Source organism: Botryllus schlosseri, chromosome 8 (genome assembly GCF_051294905.1).
Source record: "Botryllus schlosseri isolate E-star chromosome 8, Bs_hap1, whole genome shotgun sequence".
Taxonomy (NCBI): Eukaryota; Metazoa; Chordata; class Ascidiacea; order Stolidobranchia; family Styelidae; genus Botryllus; species Botryllus schlosseri.
This window is the reverse complement of record NC_137243.1, coordinates 4,349,048-4,359,390: the sequence shown is the minus strand read 5'-3', so window position 1 is coordinate 4,359,390 and position 10,343 is coordinate 4,349,048. Positions and strand designations below refer to the sequence as shown.

General features: G+C 39.7%; 1 long non-coding RNA gene across 5 annotated transcripts; it reads right to left on the bottom strand.

Moving 5' to 3' along the window:
- Positions 1-231: 231 nt before the first annotated feature.
- LOC145445557 (uncharacterized) lies at positions 232-2,381 on the bottom strand. 5 transcript variants are annotated; one of them, XR_013917080.1, is made up of 4 exons: positions 1,870-2,379; positions 1,128-1,271; positions 623-658; positions 232-410 (listed from the first exon to the last, which is right to left on the bottom strand). It is a non-coding gene; the product is annotated as an uncharacterized LOC145445557 (long non-coding RNA). The 5 variants fall into 5 exon arrangements; XR_013917079.1 differs by having other exon boundaries at positions 1,128-1,235; positions 1,870-2,246; XR_013917078.1 differs by having other exon boundaries at positions 1,128-1,289; positions 1,870-2,237.
- Between the last annotated feature and the right edge of the window lie 7,962 nt (positions 2,382-10,343).

The following is a 10,343-nucleotide window of genomic DNA, read 5'->3' as shown; positions in this document are numbered from 1 at the left end:
CGATTTGAACAAAGCGATCGTAATTTTATCAACTTATATGTTCATTAATTTCTGCCACAGGCAAATTTTTTTTTCAAGTCATAACCCCAATGCACACTGCACAGTATTCGGTATCAGATAGCTATGATCAATACAACCTTGGAGGTCAACGAGTCTGATCACATTCGCATCGAACAGGCACAGTGGTCTCGACACAGTCCGACTTTAAAACTTTTTAAAATCATAGTGAGATTTATTCAGACATAGTTCAATCAAAACGTTGCAGTAACTGGATTTTTAGGATTCATTCAATAAATTTGTACAGTTTCTTCGAGATGTTTGTGGCCGCACTCGCACAAACTGTCGTCACGTGACGTGCATCTCCTATCTCTGTTTCCATGTTGTCCTGCTTGAAGATCTTCGATGAAGCACTGAACAGATACCAGGAAAACCTCAGTATTTGTGTGAAATCAAATTTCTTTTATGCCATATCATTCCAAGTAATGCGTCCTCAGGCCAATGTTTCACATCATTCTATTCAAGAGTAGCAAATATAATCGTCATCATCGGACACAATATCAAAATTACAGGTTACAACTCGTCCATAGTCGCTTGATATGCTATCAAAAGAACAGATAATTACCCGTACGGATCACAACCTTCTTTCGACTTTCCCACTCTGCAAAAAAAAAAGTTGATAGAATAGGATGCTCAACTTTGAATTCCATCTCAGTTTTCGAGTAGCTTACTCGGTTGCAACTATCCTCAGAAAACGTTTTCACATCATCGCACCACTCAAGAGTAGCAAATATAATAGTCATCAATGGACAAAATATCAAAATTACAGGTTACAACTCGTCCATAGTCGGTTGATATGCTATTAAAAGAACATATAATTACCCGTACGGATCACAACCTTCTTTCGACTTTCCCCCTCTGCAAAAAAAAAAGTTGATAGAATAGGATGCTCAACTTTGAATTCCATCTCAGTTTTCGAGTAGCTTACTCGGTTGCAACTATCCTCAGAAAACGTTTTCACATCATCGCACCACTCAAGAGTAGCAAATATAATAGTCATCAATGGACAAGATAGCACTGTGCACGTGTTATTATGATCATATATTAGCTTTTTTGAAGAAAAATCTCACCATACGAATTTTCGTTATAGTTCAATTCTTCATAGCATGCTTCATTCTCATTCATTCATTCACTGATGAAGATTCTTCGATTGAATTCTCAGAAATGATCCCAGCAGTCTGATAACATGACAGTCAGAAAATGTATCAATTGCCCTGATTGGAATCGCTGGCCTTTTTGCCTGATATATCAGGTGAGCAGCGATGATTTTTCAAGTGGAAATAATTTAATAAAAAATAATTGAAAAATAAAACAGTGTGAGCACAGGACACCGATTCCATACAGGTCAATTGCTGTCAGAGTGTCAGAAATTGTAATAATTACCCTGTATGGAATCGGTGTCCTGTGCTCACACTATGTTTTATTTTTCAATTATTTTTTATTAAATTCCTTCAACTTGGAAAATCATAGCTGCTCACCTGATATATCAGGCAAAAAGGCCAGCGATTCCAATCAACATTTACAGTACTGTAATTATTAATTACAGTACTGTAAATGTTGATTGAAAGCAATAAGTAATAAGATATAAATGACCAACGAACGTTATAACAGCACTTCGCAGACGTCCTCAGAATGTTAGTGTATACATCATGGTGTCATTCAAGAGTAGCAAATATATCGGTAATCATCGGACGCGCGACGATCGATGTACCAAGAAGCATGCCAAGTATATGTGACTACGGCGAAACGCGTAAAGCATTCTCTAATAAGAGCATATCAATATATATATTAAACTTCAATATGACGGCTCACCTCATTAACCTGCGATGAAAGTTCATTGTGCACCAATTATTGCACTGTCGTTCACTAGCGGATCCGAACCTGTCAAGTGGACGCCAACCTGCTAAGTGAAGATGAAGAAATCGCTTACCGCCGTACACGTGACATAAAGTGGAGACCAGGAACTACAACTTCAGAGCACGTATCCAACGTATCATCAGTTTCTGGATATCGAGAATGATATGAAAATGCCGTTGAATTTGAACTTATAACTGATTAAAAAAATTTCGTAGGAAATATTATTTGCGACACTGCACTAATATTTAGATTCTAACCTGGATTTTCGAATAATTTCAATCCTAAATAGGCCTATCACTTAGGGTTACCATATTTTGGAATCGGAAAGGAGGACACTTTTTCAAAATTTTCAAACTTAGAATACCGGAGACAACTGAGGAAAATCTTGCAAAAATGGTAAAATTTTCCCACGTCGTGGTCGGTTGACTAAAAAATAAAAGGTAAACTTTCCAGCTCAGCCCTCGTGGTTTTACCATAGCCTTTATAACAGGGGCGGGCAACTTCTCCAGTCGGCGGGCCGGATATAGGAAAATTAAATACTTGGCGGGCCGGATTGCTGAATCGATACATTGTTCGCCCATTTATCCACATATACAAGGAAAAAATCGTATTTAATGAATGTATTTTAACGACAGCAATGTAACTTCAAAGCCATTTCTCGCCAATAATGACGAAGACAATGTGGATTTGAGAACAGTATTGTCATACAGGCACCACTATGTTTGCTTCTCTCTGATCGATCACCACGGTGCAATCCCTAATTAAGATTTCAAGCCGTTCGATAAGCCCGGTACTACAAATTCACCAATATATCTCTTCATTAGGGTTTAGTACAGGTATGACCCAGTGTTGGGATGACTCGAGTCATGACTTGACTCGAGTCAGACTCGAGTCACCTTTTGCGCATGACTTGATTTGACTCGAGTCACTTTGCTAAAATGACTTGACTTGACTTGACTCGGCGTTTTAGAAATGTGGATTGACTCGTGACTCGGACCAAAATTCACGAGTCAATTTCCAGTCATCAAGTAGCCTAATCGGTGTGGATAAAAATCTTGCATATATTCGGATTGTTCTCGAAACGCTGGTGTAACCCGTGAGAGCGAATAATCATTCAAATATTGTGCGTTTCACTGAGTCTCGACTGTTCTCTCACAAATAAATTGACTGCAAACGAAGTGATCGAAGCTTACAGCTTACGTTGCCGTAACTCGAGTACTAAAGTAATAAAATAGCGAAATGTCTATTTCTGTTCTCTGCTCATACCTTAACCAAACCTCTTGTCTTATTGAAATCGAATACAGTTTATATAGTTCTCAACCATTGGCGCAGGCTCGAATTGTATCATCAATTTGTAAATGGGTAATGTGTTGCATCTAATCAATTCTTTTGTCTATTCTCTATTTTGGCTGGTAACTATAAGCTGAGGCTATGCAAATACGTATAGTTTAACAGTTCTACGTATATGTGAGCGATACAGCGTCATCTTGCAAGTACATTTAACTCGTTTATCGGTGCGGGATTAATGACCACTCAATCTGTATATCAGACAGCTAGCAAATTGCAATGACGTAATCATGCCTCGTACTTCGAAAAGGCAACTTGACTTGAAGTGTGACTTGACTCGTGACTTGACTTGACTTGACTCGACTTGACTCGAGTCACCTCAAAAAATCGAGTGACTTGACTTGACTCGAGTCACCTTTGAAAATCGATTGACTTGACTTGACTCGAGTCAAAATGTGCAATGACTCGAAATGACTCGTGACTCGAAGGTAGTGACTTGATCCCAACACTGGTATGACCAACCTTTTTGCCATTCACGGCCGCATTTCGACTACTCATGTAGCCTACGGCCACATTCCAGGGCATAGTCGTAATGAACTATCTGGACGCCAAATACACATGTTATAGTGTCCATGTCCTTTTCCGGTGAACTCCGGACTTATCCATTTAATCACATAGGCTTACTATACGCACCGACTTCGCGAGTGGTCACTGGTGCTGGGTCATGGTTATGTTATGGGCGGTACATAATCGCGCGAAGCGCGAAAATATTTTCCGATTCACCTATGAATTTCGTCACAAATAATAATATTTTTCATATTATTTCTCATCCGATGTCATCAGATTCAACTGTAGATTTGATGGAGGGTGTGTTTTTCGAAAATTTAGGACAATATATTAATGATGATGCATCTTCGGGTGGGCCAATTATAATTAGTCACTTGGTTGCATGCTATTATTTCTTGACCTACCATCAAGATTGTCCGTATAGTGAGGAGTACAAGACTCCGAGTTGGTATTTCTATATTAGGCGCATCATTTTCCTCTGCTGTTCACGTCTGTACTGTGGGGCTATGATTGCAAAGGGCGCCACTATATTAAAATCGATAAACGAAGTCACATTGAATCGCGCGCAGCGCGAAGAAAATTTCAAGATTGATTAGGATCTCTCAAAAAATCGAGACTCAATTTGTAAATTCAAATTGCATGTCGACGGCCGCCCGCACATACGGTACTAATTGAATTACTTGTCCACAAATTTCCCTTCTACGGCCGCAGGTTCGCCACCCTGGTTTAGTAGGTGACGAGATATAGCGTGGTTGTTCAACTGTGTGGCCTATTTTATCTCGATATTGAATTCATGCGGCCCGCGGCCTCTACAAAATTTGAAAGTGGCCCGCGACCCGTTTCGAGTTGGCGACCCCTGGCATAAGCGATGTCTTACAAAAGCCTAGAAGTGTGTCGTGCTACAAGTCGACGGTTACGGAATCAAAAATATGAAATATCGGCCTAGTGTAAATGACCATTGTAGTCGACAAACACCATCATTACCACAAATGACATTAGGGTTGAGTACATCGTAAATGCCGATAATGCAAGTCTTCTCGCTTCGACTAACTTACGAGTAAGCACCACCCTCGCTCACTGCGCAGTGCGCATACATGTGTATAATAACATACAGTCACTAAAATTTGACGTTTACGCAAGTAGCAGGGAATCTTTGAATACTGGGGCCGCGGGCCACATTATCATGTAAGACAGAAAACTGTCCGCGGGCCGGACAAAATCCCTTCACGGGCCGGATCCGGCCCGCGGGCCGTATGTTGCCCACCCCTGCTTTATAAGATAGTCGTTACACTCCATTGTTAACTATGGCGGGGCAGCAGCACCTAGTGGTGGTAAGGTACATCGAAGCAGTTTCATACAACTCGGTATTATTTGCCTACGGCCGGAGATAGATCTTTACTATTTACGATGGATATATCAGATGAAGAGCTTATGGAATTGTTTTGTAATGAAAGTATTGATTATAATAATGCGTTAATTAGCAATAATGTGAAGGCATCGATCGCCAAAATATTGTAAATTTGTTGTTTTTACAACGAGTAATGATACCGTACGTCAGTACTGATCATATACCATCTCCAACTGTTGTGTACCCTTATGTTGTTGCTATTGCTGGTCATTCTATTTGGAGTTGTCTGATATTATCTGTTACTACTTGATTTTTGTACATTTCTCATTGCGGTTATTAACCATAGAAGAATGTAACTACCTGCATTCACCGAACAATTTCGATTTTAGGACGAAGAGGAAGAATGCATTTGTATATCAAGCATTATTTACATATTGCCAGATACTGATTCTTAATGTTTGCGATGGATATATCAGATGAAGAGCCAATTGAATTGTTTGATAACGTGAGGACTGCGTGTATGCGTTATCTAGCCACAGTATTATCATGGCACCGTTCGCCGAAACAAGTTTTCGTGTTTACAATGAGTATTCATGCCATTTCCCATTTACAGTTCCGATAAAGATGCAATCACTCTACCAAATAATATAGCCTCTTTTGTTGTTAATATGCTCGGTCATTCATTTTAGGGCCATCGGATGTTACCCATCTCGTTGTAAATCGTCGAAGAATATATTCACATTCAGGACAAAGGAGACCTTTGTCTGGGGACCGACGAACTGGTGAACTTTCGGATTCTGCAGAAGACGTTGCTTATCTAGTCTGCGACATTGTCGAAGTTTTGATTGCCTGCAACACGCCCAGTCCTATGCCGATAAACAACGTCACCATTAACACCCTATCTCCATGATGAAATTTTAGAATATGTGTGACACGTTCTTGAATACTAGCCAGTCTTCAGGATTACCGGACCACGAAATAACATCGACCTCGCTCCCCGCCACATGCCACCTCATTTTGTCGCTTGCGTCTTATATTCTCTGCATTACTTTTCATTCAGTGTGCATGCCTCTTATTTACTTCGCCTAGGCTAAGGTGGGTGTCTGATCTTAATGGCTACTCCAAGTTGTTTCGACACTCTCCTATCTTTTCATTGTATCGCAGTCTTGTGATGTTTTGAAACGATGAAAATATTAATAAACATGATTGATTGATTGATTGATGCTGCGTGAGATGCAAAGCAATAGCAATCGGTGGTGCTTGAGTATTCAAGAAAACGTCAAAATCGTTATTATTCATATAGCCTTGTTGAATAGACGGAGGTTAATCGTCTGCCGAAGAAATGCTGTCCTGTTTTTATCCAGAACTAACTTTCTTAAAAAACAATGTGGAATTCTATTTCCGAAATCAGTTGCCTGCCAGATTCATTGATTTGTCCACTATCCTGTGTGAAAAATATTATGCTGTAAAAGGGCACCATAAAGCTGTGATCAGGAAATATAATTCAGTAGGAGCTTATATTCACTGAAGTACTGGTACAAAGATGACTTTGTCATGATCGGGTCATTGCAACATACCTAACTTGAATCTTCTCGTGGACCATATTTTCAAGCTCGAAATGGTGCCAGGTGTATGCTACAGAGTGTAGTTTATACACGGATGCTGTACCTCGGAAATATCTGCTGCTACTATTGCTGCTGTACTGATACGAGACATATGGTTATAAATGAAACGGAATCAAAGCGAATCTCTTTAATGAACAGAATACAAATTGTGGAGGTTGAAGGGAATTCTCGGTTATTTTCAGTACAGCATTATTTTCGATATTAGACACGAATTCGATAAAAGACGATACCGTTTTGTTTTGATATCTGACTATTTCGCATCCTCGACGCAGTATTGACGTGATACTTTTTATGCATGAGAAGTACCTGGGGGATACAGCTGATATTTGAGAGATACCAGACTATTTCGCGCATCCAGACGCAGTGAAACTTATTGCAGAGTGATAGCTGAGCGATACTTGAAGTGATACAGCTGATACTTGAGTGATACAGCTGATACTTGAGTGATACAGCTGATGCAGCTGTATATCCGCAGGGCCGTTACAAGGACAGCCGTCGCCCAAAATAAAGATTAACACAACCACCGCTAGGTGCTGCTGTCCCGCCAATACTTACCACCGGGAATAATGGAGTGTAACGACTATCTTATAAATACTATGGTTTTACTTCGGCGCTGATTTACGGTATCGCAGTCCAATGTGACAGTAAATTTGACTAAAATTCTCAAAAAAGAGGACAGAATCTCAAAAAGGTGGACATTAAGGCGTCCTCAGAGGACATTTAATCATCCGGAGGACGTATGGTAAGGGGTAACCCTACTGTCGCCACGACGGTGATTGCATCCGTTGTCCTAATCCGCATGGTGGTGACGAAGCTGCATGTAGTATGCTGTTTATAGAATGTAAACGTGGAATGGCAGCGACCGATTTTGCAGCTTCGTTCCGCTTCGCTGAAGCTTTACTCAGACTTATTTTACGGCAGTTGCTGTAGGATTTCTGGCAATCCAAAAGTTGTCTTCCAGAGCTCAGAATTTACTGAATCCGGTCTTGATCGAAAGCTACTGTCGCACTGATTCCGAAAATGTAAATAAAAATATGATCAGGCACTGAACCGCTTAGAATTCGCCCTCCAAGTCTGAATTATCGGCATTGTCCGAACAATCGAAGAGCCGCAATGGGTCATTGTTATGGTCATTGTTTTGCGATTATCCGATTGTTCTGAACAATGCAGATTTTAAATGTTGAGGGGGGTTTTTAATGTCAGTACGGTGCTTCACCATATTTTGATTGATATTTTCGAAATCAGTGCGACAGTAGCTTTCGATCAAGACCGGATTCAGTAAATTCTGAGTTCTGGAAGACAACTTTTGGATTGCCAGAAATTCTACAGTAGCTGCCGTAAAATAAGTCCGAGTAAAGCTTCAGCGAAGCGGAACGAAGCTGCAAAATCGGTCGCTGTCATTCCACGTTTACATTCTATAATGCTGTTTGTCAACTGATTTGACATCGAAATGACAACATCTCAATGACGGTGTTTTAATTCAACGCATGGATATATGTATGTATCCATGATCCAACGGTCCACGGCAGGGGTGGGCGATTATTTTTCTCCACGGGCCAAACGAGTAACAGAATATACGTTGGTGGGCCGAGTCAAAATGTTTAGCTATAATCTCCAGCGCATTAATTTTATTTCTAAATTGAAACCAGTGAAATACATTGTTAATAAATACTGCTCAGTGCATGCGTTGGTATTAGATAATGAGAAAACTACGGTTAATTAACAAAAAATAATATTCTATTTATTTTCTGTCATTATTCGAAACATGAGACCCAAGCGTACTAAAACTAAAAGACGCACACGATTTAGAATTGGTATTTCTTCACTGATGGCAAATAATTTTTCTCTGCGGGATGACATTTGTCTAGTGGGGTTCAGATTTCCAGGACAGAAACATTAGGTGCCAGCTATTTATAGGCATAAGGAAAATTAAACATATATAAGGATTTATTGAATATGTATCGGTTTTTATCGGTTTTCGGTCAGCATAAGGGCAGTCCTTTTCGGCCTAATAAGTTTTCTCGCTGCTGATCGTTCTGGTACATTTCTCGGAGTCGCATGTTACAGTATAGGGTTGCATTTAAAACAAAAATCAATTTAAAACAAACCTGTTTAAAACAAGGCCCTAATTTAAAACATGTTTTTTATTGTTTTTAGCCATTACGTCACGGATATTCAATTGTGACGTCATAGTGGATTGACATTGACAATTGAAAATATAGGGTAAAAATAGTTCCTTTGACGAAATATATGTACAATTGGTATTGAACAGACTGTTTTGAGGGTTCCAACCACCCCATATCCATATACGTCCGCTACATCAGGCGGTAATTGTCCGTAGGCTCATACATCATGTTTTTTGTAAAGTATTTACACAATTATTGCATAACGATACAACTTTAAAAAAAATTGAAAAAGGCCTTTTTCAAAACACTGTTTAAAATACGTTTTAAACAAAGTGTTTTAAAACACCGTTTGTTTTAAATGTAACCCATAGTTACATGGCCTAAAACTTCATACGTCTTGGTGCGTCGTGGCGCAGTAATGGCCGATGCCGAAATGCCGAAATTTTTCTTGGGTGAAGGGCACCCAATGATCAGGATATGATTGGCAACATTAAATCGCGTATAGCGCGAAAAAATTAGGAAAAAGTTGCAAAAATTTTCAAAAAAAGACTGTATAATTTATTGTAATTCACGAAACAAATTCGGCCCCCCTTCGAGTTCGCCTCCCCCAATTAGGGGGTTTGGGGTACAGCAGTTGCAGTCCTGTATACAATACATGATATGCTATAGAGACTTTGAAATTGATATCGTTTTATGCCGCATATGTCTCTCGTACAATTCACACTTAGTTTGAGCCTAAAGCATACGTGATGGAACATAAATACGCTACGTTCCCCGACAATGTTTTGTAGTGCCTCGGTTCTATTTGTTTTGTAGTCTGATATTATAGTTAATCATAAGCCAGGTAGACGACCGAATTGATGCTGGACAAGACTTGGCGATGGTATGGAAATGGAATGGTCAGAAATACTCCACTTCTCACTTCACAAATAACAACGATACTATCATAATTACTGGAGCGAATAAAGTAGATGCAACGGGCACACCCAAAATATTATTTCACCAAGCGGTAGGCTATCATTCTATCGTCGATAACGGCATGCAGATGGAGGTCATAGCACCATGCGTCCTTTTTTTCTGTAATCTCGATTCATACCTTTCAAAAGACATTCTATTTTTCGCCAACTTCGATACTTCAGTTCTTCGAACTGGGTGCCTCATTCAAGCACCTTGATGCGCTGCAAGATTCTGCGGCGAGTAAGAAATATAGGCCTAACAGTGTTGGCATGAATTCAAAGGTCATGAGGAAGAAAACAACTAAATATGTGACGCACTCTCATATTAATTTGTTTAACAGTAAGTTATTTAATAGTGAAATGCGATACTAACTATTGAGACAATTGTTATAACCCAACAATCTATTGCACATCTTACACAAGGAAACCGCATAGCGTTCGGAGCATTGAGCGAACGGATAGCATATTATATCGCAATACGACGCCAATTCCGGTTGTCTTTATCTTGTAAACGCGTTAC